Source organism: Manis javanica, chromosome 4 (assembly GCF_040802235.1).
Source record: "Manis javanica isolate MJ-LG chromosome 4, MJ_LKY, whole genome shotgun sequence".
Classification (NCBI taxonomy): Eukaryota; Metazoa; Chordata; class Mammalia; order Pholidota; family Manidae; genus Manis; species Manis javanica.
This window is the reverse complement of record NC_133159.1, coordinates 79,689,842-79,708,000: the sequence shown is the minus strand read 5'-3', so window position 1 is coordinate 79,708,000 and position 18,159 is coordinate 79,689,842. Positions and strand designations below refer to the sequence as shown.

The 18,159-nt window shown below is 43.2% G+C and overlaps 1 protein-coding gene across 1 annotated transcript in view; it reads left to right on the top strand.

Annotated features, from left to right (window-relative positions):
- The window catches only part of LOC118968308 (uncharacterized), a 46,459-nt gene extending 33,723 nt beyond the window's left edge, over window positions 1-12,736 (top strand). The window contains exon 6 of the mRNA XM_073234312.1: window positions 11,391-12,736. The gene's annotated coding sequence lies outside the window, so the exon portion shown is untranslated. The remainder of the gene's footprint in view (window positions 1-11,390) is intronic.
- Window positions 12,737-18,159: the final 5,423 nt, after the last annotated feature.

Here is an 18,159-nt window from a genome sequence, read left to right as displayed (position 1 = left end):
CTATGTTTCATGGCACTTACTTAGCACAGCATAGCTGTCCATTCTTTTGTTGAATATTTATGTTGTTTCTAGTCTTTCTTTTTTGCTTGTGTGTTTATACTTTTTGCTCCTTTGTGTAGTGCTGCTATGAACATTCTTACAGAGCTCCACTAGTGCGCATGAGCCTAGGGCAGTGGTTCACAAACAGGTGTGATTTCTGGCAACTTTAAGGGGCATTCAGCAAATGTCCCAGACATTTGTGGTTTTCATGACTGGGGCAGGAGGCCTTGCTTCTTCATCTAGTGGGCAGAGGCCAGGAATGCTGCCCAACACCATACAATGCATAAGACAACCTCCCTCCACCAAGGATTATCTGGTCCATGGTGTCAGTCATGCTGAGGTTGGAAAACCCTGGCTTAGGGTGTACATGTGGGAATAGAATTCCTACATGATACCAACTAGTTTTCCCGGGTGAGTGAACCTATTTACACTGTCAGAATGGGAAACTCCAAATCTTTTGACATTGCCATTTTTCTTAATTTTTGCTAACTTGTGTTTCCTTTCCTCAGAAATGCATGTTCATGTACTTTGCCCATTTTTTTTACAGACTTGATTTGTTGGAGTCCTTTATATATTCTGGATATTAACCTTGTGTTGGTTGTAGGGGTTGTAAATAGTCTCTCCCCATTTGTAACGTCTCTTCTTACTTCTTCATAGTTCTTTTGATGAGCAGTTCTTAAGTTTTATGTAGTTATATTCATCAACCTTATACGAGCTTATGGCTTATGATTTGGGGAGTATCATTTAAGAAAGCCAGTCCTGCCCTGAGGTTCTCACTGCTTCCCAAGCCTGGCAGCCTATTGCAGTCTCATCTCTTCCAGTTTGTGGACCTGGTGTTCCTCTTGCTGGCCTCACAGGAGGCTGTCCCTTCTCATCCACTATGATTGCTTGGTCCTTAAGCACACTGGTCTTCAGCCCTCATTTCCTGATGGACTCCACCTTCTCTCCTGGGGCTGGACTCTTCCCATGACCTCTCTACTCCCTTCCACTCAGGACTGGACTCTGCTGTGTGGGGACTGGCCTCAAAATGAACTGACTTCCCTGAAACCACAGTTACCCTCCGAGGGTTAGCACTCCCAAAGATGCCCCTTAAGTATCGGTGTTGCTAGGATTGAGCCCCCCGCGTTTTCTGTAGTACATGGATAGTTTCATCTGGACCCATCTGGGACACATTCCTCTAGACCCCAGATCAATAATGGAGGTGAGCTGAAGATGCCAAGTTATGTCCAAGAACATTACTGCTCATAGGAAAGGGGCCCCAGGAGAAGCCTATCTGCTCTGACCTCATACCTTCCAGTCAGGCCCCCCTGCACTTGTCACTTGGAGCTGACCACAATTGGAGCTCTCTGCTCCATCCAAGACTTAATTTTGCTTCTCTTCCCTTCCAGCTCACCCACGTCCTACCCTTTGGTGTCCCTCTCTCCTGGAGCCTCCTGCTTTTAGACTTCACATTAGTCTAGGTTTACCTGGCTTCAACACTGAGCACCTTGTAAAGGCTTTGAGTGAAACACCTTTTCACTGAAACATCACCTGTCTGTTCCAGGAAAGACACCTTATCCTGGGTCAAGCTCCCATGATCCAAACCCATGGATCTGGGTAAAGTTGAAAAATAGGTGTCCAGGTGTCCTGCCTGAACACTTGCCAGGCCAGGAGAAGATAAATCTTAAAGAACAAAGAGAAGGTGTCAGTGAGTCAAAGAGCAGAAAGATATAGGAGAATGGATAGATAGGTGGAGTGAGGGGACTTGAAATCCAGGAATGCAGGTCATAGAGTGCTAGTGTGGAAAGCATGCTAGTGAAGAGCACAGTCTCTGTAGCAAGTGAGAGATCTGACCTTACTGGTTGTGTGATCTCAGGCAGATTATCCTCCCAGAGCCCTGTTTTTGTCATCTGTAAAGGGGGAATAGCATAATAACTTGCAGGATTATATGGAGATTAAATGATAAATATGGGAAGCATTTTCACAGTATTGGGCACAGAGTAAGTGTTCAAAACGGGAACGGTTGTATCACTATCTGTCTGGTGACACAGTGCCAGCTGCCATGTTGCCTTACGGGTTATTGGCACAATCACAGCTCAGCAAACTGCAGCTCACTGGCTGCCTCTACATGGCTGAGCTCAGTATGGTTTTTACATTTGTAGATGGTTAAAACAATCAAAAGCAATATCTCACAATATATGAAAATTAAATGAAATTCAAATTTCAGTGTCCATAAACAAAGTTTTAGTGGAAACTAGTCATGCTATTTCTTTTGTATTGTCTTACTTTCTACCTCTTAACAGAAAGTGTTCTGACCCCTGGCATAGATCCACCAGACTAGGGGCAAATGCTTTAGTCAGCTGAGCCTTGTGGAACTGGCCTACCTCCTCCACTCCGCACCTCACACACGTGATGGCTACCTTTCTCTTCCTACCGGCTCTCCCCTTGGGGCCCCAGAGCACCTTTGGTCAAGTCAGCCTCAGTTGACTCAATGCTCTGATGTCTAGATTTCTGAATAATGAGCCTGACTCATTGCAGGGTCATACAGGGGAGCCAGGAGAGGTTTGAGATTAAAGTGTGCACAAGTACTCAGCAAATGGTTGTAATATTCAGTCAGGTTTTGATGTTTTTTTATTCTCCTTTGTGCATTTAGTAATGTGTGCATAGTCATTTTCTTTAAACAAATATGTTTTATTATCTAGAATGCTCTCATTTGTGATCAGACCAAGTAAGTTTTTAAACCAACTGAAATCTCTCATGAGGTATGTCAAACCCTGGCCCAGAGTGGGGTTTGGGGCTTCTCAGGCCTGCTGCTAGAGAGCACCCTGGCTCTCCCTTCGTGGTGTGGCTTTCTGTATACTTGTCTCCATTTTCCTTTCCAGTCTCTGTACTCATGCTTTGGACCATTTTATTGCTGTGGGTGGCTGAGTAGAGAGCAGATAATGTCATTACCTTTGAAGAAGCCAAGGAATTGTGAGGCCAGGGATTTAAGAGAATCATCAGTCAGATCTGAGATTTCCCAAGGTGACAGTAGGTGCTGGAGTGGAAAGAGCACTAGGAGCCAATTCCTCCATTACGGGAGACCCAGAATTTGGTAAGGGGCATCGATGAGGAAAAGCAGAGGGGAGAAGAGATGGATGGTGCGAGAATCAAAGGATGTGTTTGCAAAGGAGGGAACAGGCAAAGCACCAGGGGAGCCAGGACAGTGCTGGTCCCCTCAGGGTCCCCACGGGATGTGGGGGAATACGCAGGCTTCTCTGGAGAAGGGGGTTAGGGAGGCTGGGAGGAGCCCTCACAGAGGAGCAGAGATGCACTCAGAGGAAAGGGTGAGATCCAGGTGGTGGTCACCTTACATGGGGCCACAGAGGACATACTGGGGAAGGATTGGAGGGAATTCCAGGAGCAGTGGTGGGATGAGGTCAGTGGAAAGGGCGGTCAGAACAATGCGGGGTTGACAGCGCGGAGGCATGTCCTGAGGAGTGTGCATTTTGGGTGTAGGCCAAGGGCAGCAGGAACCTGAGTCACCCTTGGATTAGCTGGCCCCAGATTCTGAATGGCTGGGGTAAGGTTGTTCCCATTCTGGGGGCAGGAGAGGGGGGGAGGCCAAGAAGCCTGATGGCACCACGAGTGTGGGAGGCGGATACTGCAGCTGCTACAGCCGTTCCCTTGGCATAAAACGCTTCAGCAAAGTGCCTGTGCCCAGGAGCACGTGCATGGCGAGTTTCTCCTCATCTCCTGGGCAACTTACATACTAAGCAGTTACTTTAAAGTGCTGAAGGAAGAGGCTTGGGTTTCGAATGACATTCTGTCCACATGACTAATGCTACTCAGACGCCCCTCCTGTGGGTATCGGGTGGCTCTCTTTCTTCGCCAGGTTTTCTCAAAGAGGGGCCTCCTCTAACCCTTGTACCCAATGCCCTTCTTATCACTTGCTATCATCTTACCTTGCTTAATTTTTCTTCATCCCACTTATGTCCTCTGACGCATTCTGTACTGGTGTGGTGGCTAACTACCATGCCCTCTGAGTGCAAGCCCAGGGAGCCGAGGGCCTCCTCTTGTTCTCGCCTTATTCCCCAGTGCCTAGAGCAGTGCCTGACAGAGAGCAGATTCCTGTAAGTATTTGTGAGCAAACGTATGAATGGATGAATGAATAAGAAATCAGTGAGCCTGGCCCTCTGGATTTCATGTCTCAGCCCAAGTTATTGGCTACCTCAGTGGGTCTGTTAGCCCTTGGGTGACCTCTCTTCACCACGCCTCCTACAAATTAAACTGCCTAAAACCCAGTGCCCACAGTATCTCTCTCAAAGTTTTATACAGTATAGTTAAGTCTGATGGCTAGAAACTCAGCCGTTTGCTTTAACCACTCTCTACCCTCTATTGCCTTTCCTTCTTAACTACTTTTTCTGTTGGCCAAGATATCAGAACCTGTGGTTAGAATAAAAAATTGGGACCCCACCATGACCCAAGACTAGTGATTTTCGATAAGACAGTCAGGCTCCCTCCTCTCCCCAAGAGCCCAGAGGTTGGGGGATTGATCATTAAACATGTGATTATACGATAGGATGAAAAGGACGACATTGGGAGGGGGAGCTACTTTCAAAGGCTTCCATTGGGGAAGGTATCTGAGTACAACAGAGGAATGATAGTTGAGCAAAAATCGGGTGCAAATATAAAACACGGAGCATCCCTGAGACAAGAGGAGTGAAGCCTGCTGGAGGAACTGGAAGTGCCAAGTGGCTGGAAGCCCAGCAGGAGGTGGGAGTTGTGGGTAAAGGCAGAGCTGTGAGAAGAAACAGCCAAATGGAATCCCAAATCCAACACTATGAGCTGTGTGGCCCTGGGTGAGTAAATTGGCCCGTTAGAAGATCAGGAGAGGGGTTGTATCTAGAGTGACTTTAAGATGAGGCCATATAGGTAAACTGCTTAGCTAAGTGCCTGCCCACAGTAAATATTCATTTGTTCATGTGTACTCTTGGGCTAACTGCCCAGCACGTGGTGGGTGCCCAACAGACACATGCATGAGGTAGTGGTCCTCTCTGCACCCACCCAGCTCTGCACCCCCAAGAAACCCACCCCCTCGCTAGGGGCACAGCCCTTTCCTGGGCCCCCAGACCCGGAGAGGCTGCTTTATACCAGGCAGGCTGACCCCCTGGAACTTCTCCCCACTATCAGCCACCTGACTTGGTTCTTTAGGGAAAGCAGGAAAAGCCCCTTAGGTAGCTGTGAAACTGAAAGGCCAGGTCAGTTTTGACCGAACTTTGTAGACTGGAGCCCAGATCTGGGTGTGAATAAGGGTGAGGGATACCAGGGGACCACTTCTGGAAGGGAGAGCATCCCAAACTAAACCAAGAAAATCCAGGCCCTCTCTAGAGTTCTGCTGGCTCCAGTTTTGTTTGGTGATTTAATTTAGTCTAAGATAAGCTCATAATAACGAGCACAATAATTTATGGGTCCCATGGTAACAGCAACATTACTTTTTCCCTGAACATTTTCTAAGACAAAAATGCAATCTATACAAAAGTTGAAGATTTTCTATAGGCTCATAATACAATGAACACATTTGACCTTTAACCTAGATTCATTAATTGTTAATATTTTCCCACATACATGCTCTACTTTCTTTCTCCTGAGTAATTTCTTTTGTTGACAGTAAGTTACAGACCTGATGACCCTTCACCCTAAAATCTTCAGCATATATTACCTACAAATGAAGACATTTCATGACATAACCACAACTCCATTATCACACTTAGGGAAATTAATAGTTCAATAATATTATCTAATATTCAGTTCATATTTAAATTTTGCATTTGTCCCCAAACATCTTACATAGCTATTTCTTTTAACCCAGAATATAATTCAGGTACACACATTATATTTCCTTGTAGTGTGTAAAATAGACTAAAGAGTCTATTTTTAGTCTATTTTAACCTAATACAGTTCCTTAACTTTCTGTTTTTCATGATATTAATTTTTTTTACCTCATAGAATGTCCCACATTCGAGATCTTTTGTGTTCTCATAAGCAGATTCCAGCCACCATCATGTTTTTAAAAAAAGTATTTGTTTGATTAAAAATAATAGTAATGTAGGCATCATGAAACAATTTTAGGACTTTGGAAAGATGTAAAATATCAAGTAAAAGTACCCATTTTCTTCTACCCATCAGGCCTTTACCCTAAAAGTACACATCAGTGAGCAGTTAACAATGTGTCCCTCTAGAAAAAAAAGTACCCTTACTTATGTTGATAGCTATACATAAATCTGCTTTCCATTCTCTGGCTCCTGTTCGACTTATACCCATTTGATTGTATTATAAACATTATGTTTCACCTTGCTTTTTAAACTTAATTGATCTTAAAGGATGTGCCACAACAACACATTAAGATTATTTTTATTCTGAACTAAACATCTGTATAGTTTTCCATTTTATGAATGTACCCTAATTGGACTAGTGTTCTATTGATTGGCATTTAGGTTTTTCCCAGGCTTTCTTTTTCTATTACCAACATTACAATAAACATCCTCGAACATATACATGTTATATTTTTGTGATATGGTCAACTTGTATGGGTGCTGGACTAAAGGGTGTTTGCATTTAAAACTTGGCCAACTTTATGACTCCATCCACTTTCAAGGTGCTCAGGGGAAGTTGAGCTGCTGTGCTAGACACAGAATCCTTTCCAAATAGTATCCAGCCAATCAAGGGAAAGCGCGACTGCAATACCATAAGTGGTTCAGCAAGATGACTGCAATCTAGATTGAGAATTGTTTCCATGAATGGGTAAAATACATGTATATATAACAATGTTAAATCCCAGAAGTTCACAGACCAGATTGTATCCACAGACGCATTTTTGGGAAATAGGTACCAGAACCAGGTGAAGTATCTATTCTCTGTATTGCTTTCAAAGTTAGAGGATGAACCATCTTGGCACAGAAGTACTGAAACAAGACAGTGGAACTGGATGCATGGAAGGGCTGCTATGGACAGTTTGGTGACAGGGAGTGGGCTGATGTGACTACAGGAAGGAAATATTTCCTTATATGGCTGTGTAAACCTCAGATGCCCAAGCAGAGCAGAGGGATCACTAATCCTCCATAACTAGACCTTGCCACATTGTCAGCAGTACTGCACTAGAAGAAAACCAGCCAGCCAGTAGAGGGAAGGCTCAAGAAATACATTCCTGTGGTCTTACTGACTCATCTCTATATAACGTAATTTTTGTAAGTTTTTCAGGGTATTGTTTCACCTTTCCAAATCAGCAAAATAATTTGGTAAAAATCAATATTCTATCTACATCCCGGTGAACACTGCTCTAAGATATACTGTTAAGGGGAAAAAGCAGGATGAATTAAGACATGTATGCTACAGCATAGCTAAGAAAATGCATGCACTGCTTATTAAGAAACAAATGCAACAAGGCAAGGGAAAAGATACAAAGTTTGGAAAGGAAGAAATTAAACTATTTGCATATGATATGACTATATACATTGAAAAGTTAAAGAAATCTACAAATAAACTACTACAACTAATAAGTAAATTTAGTCAAGTCAAAAGACAAGGGTCAATCCACCAATACATCAAAAAGCCATAAGCATATGAAAAAGTATTGAACATGGTTAGGCATCAAGAAATGCCAGTTAAAATACAATAAGATAATACTGCCCACCCACCAGAATGGCTGAAATTAAAGACCAAGTCAAATACCAAGTGCTGGCAAAGGTGAGGTACAATAGGAACCCTCATGCACTGCTACTTGAGTATAAATTGGCACAACCATTTTTGGAAATAGGCAATTTCTAATTTAAATATGTACCTTCCTTGTGGCTAGTCATGTGCTTGTAAATGTTTAATAATTCACTTTGGGGTAGAAGAGAGGAAAGTCCTAATATGTAGCATTTGACAATTTCCATGGCATAAATACTCCCACCATGGCTGAATTCAAGTTAGGAAGGTAACTGAAAGTGAAGCTGGGAAGAAATATGCATTATCAGTCCCAAGCTGTATAAGGTGGCTCTAGAACACCACTGCCTATGACCCAGCTATTCCACTTCTAAGTACACACTCAAGAAAAATGAATGCATTTATCTGCAAAAGGCAATTTATAGAAGAATGTACTTAGTAACTTTATTCATAATAGTCAAAAACTAGAAATAAATCAGAAGCCTACCAACAGATGCAAGGATAAAAAAATTGTGATATATTCAAGCATTGGAATATTACTCAGCAATAAAAAATAATGAACTACTACAGCACCATGGATAAGTCTCAAACACCTTACATTAATTGAACTGGATACAAAAGAGTACACTCTGTATGATTCCATGTATGCAAAAGGCAAGAATGACTAAAACTAATCTCTGGTGTAGAAATCAGAATAGTAGCTTTTTCTGGAATAGGAGTTGCCTCTTAGAGTGGGTCAAGGTAATTTCTGGGTTGCTGGAAATGTATTTTATCTTAATCTGATTATGTGAGTATATATATTTATCAAAATTCTCCAAGCTATACACTTACATGTAAAGTCACCTCAATAAAGTACTTGTTGACATTAAAGAAAAAAGACAGTGGTTCTGCCTTATTTTTAAAAAGCCATTAAAAGAATTCTAAAAAATGATTTTTTTACTGGCTATCTATAGAGAGAGGGAGGAAACTAGGAAGGACAGGGCTAAAAGCTGGACTTCTGAATGTACCTTGTTTTGTAGGTTTGGTTTTGGACTGGTGAGAATAATTTACATAAAATATATACTAAATTAAATTAAAATTGAATAAAGGAGCAATTCCTTAAAATCAAAACACCACAAACAAACTGTTTCTAACTATGTATTGAGTTGGTGGCCAGCCTCAGCGAGAGTAATTATTTCAAGAGATTTTCAACAGAATAAGTTGTTGTATATCCTAAGGCAAAAGAATGACAAAAAAAAAACTCTGAAAAATTAGCATGTTATTCTAAACTATTAGCTACAATTACAGGATAAAGCAAAAAAGTAATTAATGTTAATAGCAACCAAGCATTTTACCATCAGAGACAAAGAGATGCAAATAAAGAATGAAAAGATTTAGTAAACATTCTATAATCTTAAATTTGAATAGAAAATATTAGTATGGAACGGATGACACATTTTCTGTTTCCTAGCCCTGTCTACTAAAAAGGTCTAGAAACAGTAACCAATCAAATGCAGCGCATGCCCCTAGTGCCAGTTTGTAGTCTCCAAATACTATCTCCATCTAAATGGAAGCAGGGCTCCCTGGGCGAATGGATATTCCCAGCCTGAGGCAGGAAGTGCCCAGGATGAGCCCAGAATATCATGACACACCTGAAATTACTGGGGTCCTGCCAGAAGTCGTCTGGCCAAGGCTCCCACTGGCCACAAATGGGACAATTTAAACATGAGTAAGAATAACTGAAAAGGATTGAAACACATGAATCATGTTGAAAAATTTCAAGTTCATGATGATACTCAAAAAGAAAAAGTAAAATTGTTTATTTGGGATGATTCTGTGGAACCAACTCATTGTTCTGGACAGGCAAGTGAAGAGAGAATCTGCTTTTGCTGTATGAATTTAACTTAAGGGTAACCAAATAGTGGAGGAGGGGATTTTTTTATAAGCATATCCGAGCCAATAATTAAGAAGGAATAACTCCATTTTTCAAGCCCTCACAGAAATAATGGTCCTCACCTATGATGATTGTAGTGGCTTCCTACAGCTGCCACAACAGAACGCCACAAACTGGGTGACTTAAAACAGAAATGTATTGCCTCCCAGTCTTGGAGTCTAGGAGACCAAAATCAAGATGTTGGCTGAGGGTCTAGGAGAAGATCCTTCCTTTCCTCTTACAGCTCCTGATGTTGCTGCAATCCTTGGCATTCCCTGCTTATAGATGCAACACTCTGATCTCTGCCTCTGTGATCACATGGCCATCTTTTCCCTGAGTTTGTCTTTGTTCAAATCTTCCTACTCTTATAAGGACTGGATTACGGGGACCCTGGTCTTAACCTGATTACATCCACGAGCACAGGGGATAGTACTGCAACATTTCTTTTCGGGATGTTGGGTGGGTGACAGGACACACACAATTCAACCAATAACAATCAGTAAGGACTGCTAATATCACAGAAAGACACAGGACATATATACTATTGCCAAAGAATTAGACCCAAATCAGATCAAGTCTAATTCTAACTACCAATTTATAAGAAACAGAAGGGACAGAAGAGCATGTTTAAAAACACCACAGGCATCTAATCAGCAAAGTCCAGAATGTGAAAAATTCTACAGGACAAATGACCAGGTTTCTTCAACAAATAAATGTCAAGGATAAAACAGAGGGAGAGAAACCCATACAAAGAAATGGATGTAAAGACATAGCAACCAAACACAATGTATAGATTTTTGGAAAACTGAATATTTACTAGATATTTAATGATATAAAAGGATTATTGACAATTTTTAAAAAGCATCTTAATGGTGTGGTGATAATATTTAAAAAAGAGTTCTTAACTTATTGGAATATATACACTCAGATAAAATGACATGATATTTGAAAGATGGGAGGAGAGTGGGATGGGTAAGATATGAAACAGGATTAGCCATGTTAATTAATACAGCTTGGTGTTGAGTACATGGAGGTTTGTTAAACTATTTTCTCTATATGCTGAAATGTTCTAGTATATAAACTTAATAAAAATGCAGTGTGTTAATTCAGTGTTTCTCAACTTGAGGCAGTGTCAGAATCTATCATCTGAAGATACCTACCTCCTCTAGGGTCACCAAGATCTATTGTTTGATATACTTTTCTAGAATATTGAGTTTTTCTTTTCAAAATCATCCACTCTAGCTTGATTGCTGTTAGAGAAGTCTGGTTTGTGAGAAGCTCTGGGCTAACTGACAAAATTTCATTAGGCAAGAAAGGAATTTTTTAAAACTCCTTTTATTATAAAAGTACTAAATACATATACAAGGTAAAAAAGAAAATCCCAATATGTCAAAAAGTAAGAGCCTTCTTCCCACCCCAATTCTACTTCCCAGAGTCTCCACTGTTCCAAATTTCTCTTGAATTTACACATTTTTCTAAGCATATACAAAAACAGAACACAATTTGGACCTTAATGCAAATACTCTCTGCAACTTGCTTTTTTTTTCACCCAGCGGTATAGCTTGGAGAATAGCAGCAAATACAGATCATCCTCTTTTTTATTCCATTATATGGAAATATACCAAAATTTATTTCAGTCTCACTTGGCAAGCATTTTTTCCTCAGTTATTTACTCTCACAGATAATGTTGCAACACACCTTCATGTATACACATAGAAAAGGAATTTTGTTGAAAATCTGCATTTCCTAAGAAACCCCTCCTTCATTCTTCTAGCTGGAGGCAGGAAGCACCCCGTGGCATGAAGTGATCACACAGCAAGCCCCTGGACCTGACCACATCACCTTACTATTCTCCAGCCACCGGGCAGCTAGAAGCTGAGTGGTCAGGAGCATGCCTGGCTCCTGAGGCGGCTCTGCGCCTGAAAGCTGACAGCTGCCGGGCCTCAGGGTGGCTGATGAGCCCCTGATGGCCCTCATGTATGACAGCTCAGTCCAAGAGAGGTAAAGCATCAGCATCGAGTCCTTAGGAAAGTCCGCTGGCTTTGAGGGAGTCTGGAGCTGAGGAACGTTAAACTTGTTAGGTTCGCCTGGATGCAGCAATTGTACAGTTAGTGGTACATGTAAAGTTACAACACTGAAATGCTAAAGTGGCCAGTGCCTCTGATGGTCCACAGCGGTTCAGTGCCTAGTGTTGTTTCTGAAAGATGGCATGCTAAGTAGGTAAACACAGTAAGCTTTTAGTTTATTCTTTTATTTTATTTTTAATATGGTTTGGGTTTAATCCTCTGGCAGTACTCTGTGTCAGTGAGGCTTTTCTCTTCTGCTGGTGGAACGTTATGTGGGCATCTCTTGCCAGGAATCAGAATTTCCTGGCAAGGAAGAGAGGCAATTTGAGTAACACAGACACAGACAAATACATGTCATTTCAACAAAGCTTTTCAGGTGTCACTGAAGATGTGTGAGAAACCTGATAGAAAATACTCTGTAAAGAAGTATTCTCCAGTTGATGGCTTTAGTAAAGCTCCTGCCACAGGATCTCCTAAACTGGACATGTTCAGGCCATAGCTTTGCCAAGGAGAGTTTTGTTAGACAACAGAGAAGGGGTTTGGGAGACAGTCAACATCTCAGTCCAGCCTGTGTGGGGGCTTCCTTTCAGCCTGAACAAGTATCAGGACTTGGAGCAAGAAGCACATGACCTGATTTGTCTTTTCTAAAAATGTTGCTTATTGGTGCCTGTTATTTGGAAAGTAATAAAGGTTCATTTATATTGTCTCTCCCTGAAGAGCATACTTCGGAGTTGCTCCTGATTGCTTTTAACTCCTTTTATGAAATTTGGCCAATCAACAGTTATTAGAAGACAAGCATATGCTTATTTTGAAGGACTCGATAAAGTTCTTGTTCATCTGAGAAGTCTGATGGTTCCATAATGGCATTTGGCTTAAGAACAGAGGATACTAAGAAAGTCTTGCATTAGTGGGACTGGAAGTGGGGATTCAAGCAATGAACAGTGCTGGATCTTGGAGGTCCAGTGAGTTCACCTCAGGGGATGCAGGATGAGCTGGATAGAAGTAGAAGCCTGTTCTTTTAAAAAATAAAAATAAAAATGTCAATATCAAGAAAAGTAGGAAAAGAGCTAATGTAGGTGTGATATGCTGGGGCAGAGAAATGGACTAACCTTGGGTACACTGGTCAACCTGGGTACAGGGCTCTGGAGACAGTCGACTGCAGATTCCCAGGACCCAGGGTCAGAGGCTTGAGTGAGCAGAGCCCAGAGGCAGCCAGTCACCAGCTTTCAGAGGGCTACGGAAAGAAGTTCTGTCCAGAGGCCAGGTGGATTAGGTACCAACTGAGAAGACCTGGTTCTCTCAGCATCCATCCAAGGCAGCGTTCTGGGTGCTGTCCTCTCTCTCCCACCCTCAGGCATCCCATTTCCCATCACCTGTCTGGGCTTCCTGAACAGCTTTTTCATTCTGAATGAGTTCCATGCCAGAGAAGCTTTTGTTAAGCATTTGTAAGCTTGAAAGATTTTTTTTTTGCCCCCATGAAATTCTCTCCAGCCTTTAACAGTGTCAAGTGCCTCACTGATTGGGTCGAAACAACTGTGACCTTCAGCTGCCTAAAGACAGGTAATGCCATCCCTGTGGACTGTAGATTTAAACTCAGGGATCTTTTCAGTCAACAGGAGGAAATACTAGAAAGGACTGTAGGACCCTCCCTTCCTGTCTTTGGGGTCTGTAAGCTAGGACCTGTTTTTCTGAGTAAGTCTATCTTGATTCTACTTCCTCTGAACAGATCAATTCCCTGGAGAGGCAGAGTAACAAAGTGCCTCGTTTAGGAGCCAGAAAACCTGGGTTCCGTGTTCTTCCACCACTGATTACCCACATATCCTTTGGCAAAGCCTTCAGTATTTCCCCTTAAGAAAAAATGAAGGAGTTGAATCAAGATGTACAACGATTTCAATAGCCTGAAAGCAGGGGTTGCAACAGACAAGATTAAATTTAAAACAATTGGTTGCAGAGATAGAGGCTGGGAAAGAGTTGACATTGAGTCAATAGTGAAGGTTTAATTGCCCCTGAATGTGAAACGAGGGTGAGCTGCTGCAGCCAGCACAGCTTACAACCACAGGCAGCATCAGGGCAGTTCAGCTTCCAGAACAGGGCAGGTTAGGGTCCTGCTTTGCTCTGTTCTAACCTGATCTACCCCGAGTCCCTTCTCCAACTTGTAATCAGAATGATTGTTCTTAAAATCTGAATTTGATTGTGTCACTCTCCTGTTTCCAAGCCTTCTCTCCCCTTTGAAGTGCAGTTTCCAACACTACACGCACACCCACACCCCCACTTGTCAGCTTCTTCATCCTCTGAGCCTTCGGAACCCCCTGGGCTTGCCCCTGTTGGCACTTCCAACACCACACTGCAATCCTCACGAGTACTCCACCCCTCATCCCAAGAAAGAGAGCTCCTCAAGATAGGGGCTCTGTTTCTCTGTGCATTCTCAGCAGGTACTCAGTGAGTGTCTGCGGGGTCAATTGGAGGCAATGCCAAAGCCAGGGCCAAGTGCATTTGGAGAAGGGTGTTAAGGACCAGTGAGGGCTGCAGAGGTCAGATTCAATGACAGATAATTGAAGAACCCAGAACAATTTAGACTGGAAAAGAAAGTGTCAGGAGAGGTATAAAAACTTGTCTTCATGTCAAGGGCTGCCATGGGGAAGTGGGATTTGATTTACTCTAGCCTATTCTGACAGCAGAATTAGACTCCCTGATAGGAGGCAGATGGACATGATGCAATCCACGAAGCAGCTTTGGGAACACAATGACATACTGTGTTTGAGTACATGTGATGGAGGAAGGGTGCCTTGCAGATAAGCGTGCGTGGCTTCCTGGTGACCTGAAGTGCTTCCTGGCTCTGGAGGGCCCCAGCAACATCTCAGGAGTATGGTTGGAAGGATTTCTGGATGAGACATCCACCCAATAATATTGGAGGTTTAACAGAATGTCGATTCTAAGATCTGCAGGTCCCTGACAGCTCTAAAAATCTGGATTCTCTCCTCTAGGCCATAGCACCACACAATTTCTGATTTCTCTTCCTTATGAGGTAATTTACCTATTACCTGCATTTCAAATCCACCCATGATGCCTGGTCCACTTTATTGTTCCACTGGGAAAGGAAATAGAGAGATGGAGAAGTAAGTCCATCATCGTCCCAGCATAAAGGCTAGCCTCCACCAGGAAGCCCTCCAGGGAAGAGGGGGATGCTGCCTCTGTCCTCTTTCTTGGTACCAGAGTTTTTTCCATGATCCTGTAGCTCAACCACATTGCCAACACCCTCATCAAATAACTCTTGGTAGCCCTCAAGGTGGGCAGTGCACCTGAGGAGACCCTGCTATTTGGGCTCCAATCCACAGATATGAAAGTGCCTCAGACTTTTTGAACCAGGGGAATTCTCCAAACCTGACAGAGAGTATTACAAAGAAAGAATTTAAAATTTCCTTTTCATAGATTCACAAAACAGAAAAAACTTAAATGTTGATTTGGCCCATTCTGGCTCTATTCGCGTTTAAAGAGAAAAACACATCCCAGAGACTGAAATGCAAAACATCTGCTTAGAGGTTGAGGTGAATTTCCCCCTCTAAGGGCTACACCAGTTCCTTTCTGGTGCAGTTTGGACCCTTTGCCTGCTGCTCTGTCCTTAAGAGGAATCAGAGGGAATATGGGAGCCTGCCTTGCTTGTCTCTCATCATGGTGTGATTCTCTTAGCCTGAGTTCTCATCCACCCCATCACACTCACACATCCCTGTGCACTTGTTTAGTTCTGAACCCCAATCACCTGTGTTCAACCTGGCTCTTGGAAGACAAGAGGGAGCCCTGGCTGTGCAGTACCATAAACACATTTTTCCCAAGAGACGTTTATGCAGCAATCCGGATATTCTCTTTGCTCTGCCTTTTAATTAGCCAGGGAGTTGGACCTCACAGTGTGGGTCTGCTTGCCAGCTGTGCTTTCCGGGAAGTCATGTGCGCTGCGCCCATTCTGTCCCCTCCCTTGGTGTTGGGAAATTACAGAGCTGGCGCTCTCTGCTTGTCTTGGCAGTGTGTGTGCTGACCTTACCCCGCAGAGCCAGGAGCACCCGAGGAGGGCCTTTCTGAGCCAGTGCTCAATGGCCCTTGGAGGTCAGTGTGGTGACACTCAGATGCGGCCGCATGCTGCCCTTGAACAGGGTAGAAGAGGATGGCCTTTGAGCCAAAAGAGTTCTTTTCCATCTGCAAGTGTTCTGTCCTCTTGAGCCACCCACTGCAGAGTCAGTATCCATGGGGCATGGGAGGAGGGATTTTATGGCTCAAGGGAAACCGGCATCTCTCCCATGCAGGGCCCCATTCTGGAGGCTACCAGACACCTTATTCCCGTGACAGGAGAGTCCCCAGAGAGCCCTTTTGGCTTTCCTCCCTCTGAGGCAGCCCTATCTCTACCTCCACACCTGGGCCCTGGGATGGCTGCATGGCTGAAACCAAATCTCTCATTGTTGCTGACTTTTTAATTTAAAGTGTTCTCCTCTACACAGTCCCCTCTTATTTTTTGTGTTCTCCCTCCAGTGAGCAGATCACACTTTTGGATCTGGTTTTAACTTCTGCACATTACCAAGGCTCAGCAGATCTTACTCTCTCAGGGGGCGGGTGGTGGTGTTTTTCCTAGCATTCTCCCACAGGTACGTTTCCAGCCCAACTCTGAGCAGCCAGCACCCCTCTGATTTGCCCGTATGGCTGTGCAGACGTCTACACTACATTTCTTCAGCTGAAACCCACCAGAGTGCAGTCTTCTCTTATCTCATTCTTTGGCGTGGATCCACAATTGGTTTCCTATCTGCACACCTGCTTTTTTGGCAGCTGTTTGCATCCTGCCTGTCTCACTCAGTTTCTAGGGCAGGGCCTCAGCCAACCTCCCTCCTTGACACTTGGCTTCTCCGTGAGGGCTTCTCTCTGCAAGGAGGGTCACTAATCGCTGACTGGGCTGTTGACTCTGATACTGGATTCTTGCAGGTAGCCTCTTGCTCACCACCAGTCACATGTGCCATGTTAGTTCTCACCAAGTGTACCTCAGCAAGGCCCGAAGGCTGCCAGCCCCATGAGGTCCCTGTCGCTTGCAAGGCCCAGACCAAGAGCATAAATGAAGGGGCCTGCAGCTCCTTGACAGCTGGTGTTTTCCATTTCTAGAAATTCGGGCTTTCGTAACCTCTATCTAATTTGAGAAAATCTGCCTCGTTAAAATGTTGTATTGGATGTTGTATTTATTTTTCAAAATAAGAGAGTAAATCAAACTTTATATGTTTTTTTTTCATTTAATTTTTTAAAACGAGTATCACATTCACATGGTTCAAAACCCCAGAAGTATAGATGCTTATACAGCAAAACTTCTTTCTCCCAGCCTTGTGCTCCTCCTGCCCAGTTCCCAGGCATTGTTCTTGGTTTCTTATAGATCTTAGTTCTTGATGTATCCTGATAGTCTTGTTCCAGATTCAAAATCAGCTGACTTCTTCAAAAACAATGATATGCTGACTAGTTAATTGAAAAGGAGGCCTCTTGCTCTCTGTCACACCTTTGCTATTTAGGATTGAGATACCTACTACCCTACCCCCACCCCTGTGGCCATATAAATTCCCTCCTAAGGTCTTCTACTTTACAACATAGCCTTTGTTGTACTATGAATTTTTATCTCTGTCATCTTTGTCTAAGTGTCTTTGTTTCAAAGTCTGGAAGCTTAAAGCAGATCCCATTACTTGGGAACTCAACGAACTGGTCTCAGTTCATCAGATAAGTACTTGAAAAATTCCCTGGAAACTTCCAACAGATAGACCTAAAAAGATCCAGCACAATTGGTTTATCCTGACAAGATTATGGCTAATACCATCAAAATGGAGGAGACCCTAAAGTTATCTAAATAACTTGAAAAGAACTCCAAAAAAGAGAGAGATGTCACAAGGGAAGTGTAGGCAGGCAGACACACTCAGTCATGGACCTGTATAAACTGTCATTCTTATATTGTATGTATGATTTATCTAGCCATACCATATTAAATATTTAATTAAGAAAATGTCACTCCCAAGCCATACCCAGCAAAAATGAGTTATTGCACTCTGTACCAGAGACTCATGAAGGGGAAGCAAGCACTTGCCTTGGGTAAACCACCTGGTCTTTAATGAGGAGCTGGGAGGAAACATCTGTAACCCCTTCTCTAGTAGTAGTGCCCACGATAATCCATTCCAGCTCATGCCTGATGTTAGGGAGATTCTCTAGCCTATGAGCAGAGATAGCCATGCTGGGGGCTGAGTTCCTTTCAGGTGGATTCCTGCTTAGACAGGAGAGGCAGCCATGTAGATACTCCATGGCCTGGAGGACACTTTCCTTCAAGGACTCTGGATGGAACCTGGGGTTGGAGTCACAGAGACTGGGGCCATAGAGGGAGGAGTGGATCTGTGGATAAAGAGGATCAACAAGGCCTGAGAGCTACTGAGTGGGAAGTGATGTGGGGCATCTGAGTGAAGGGCCATGACATCC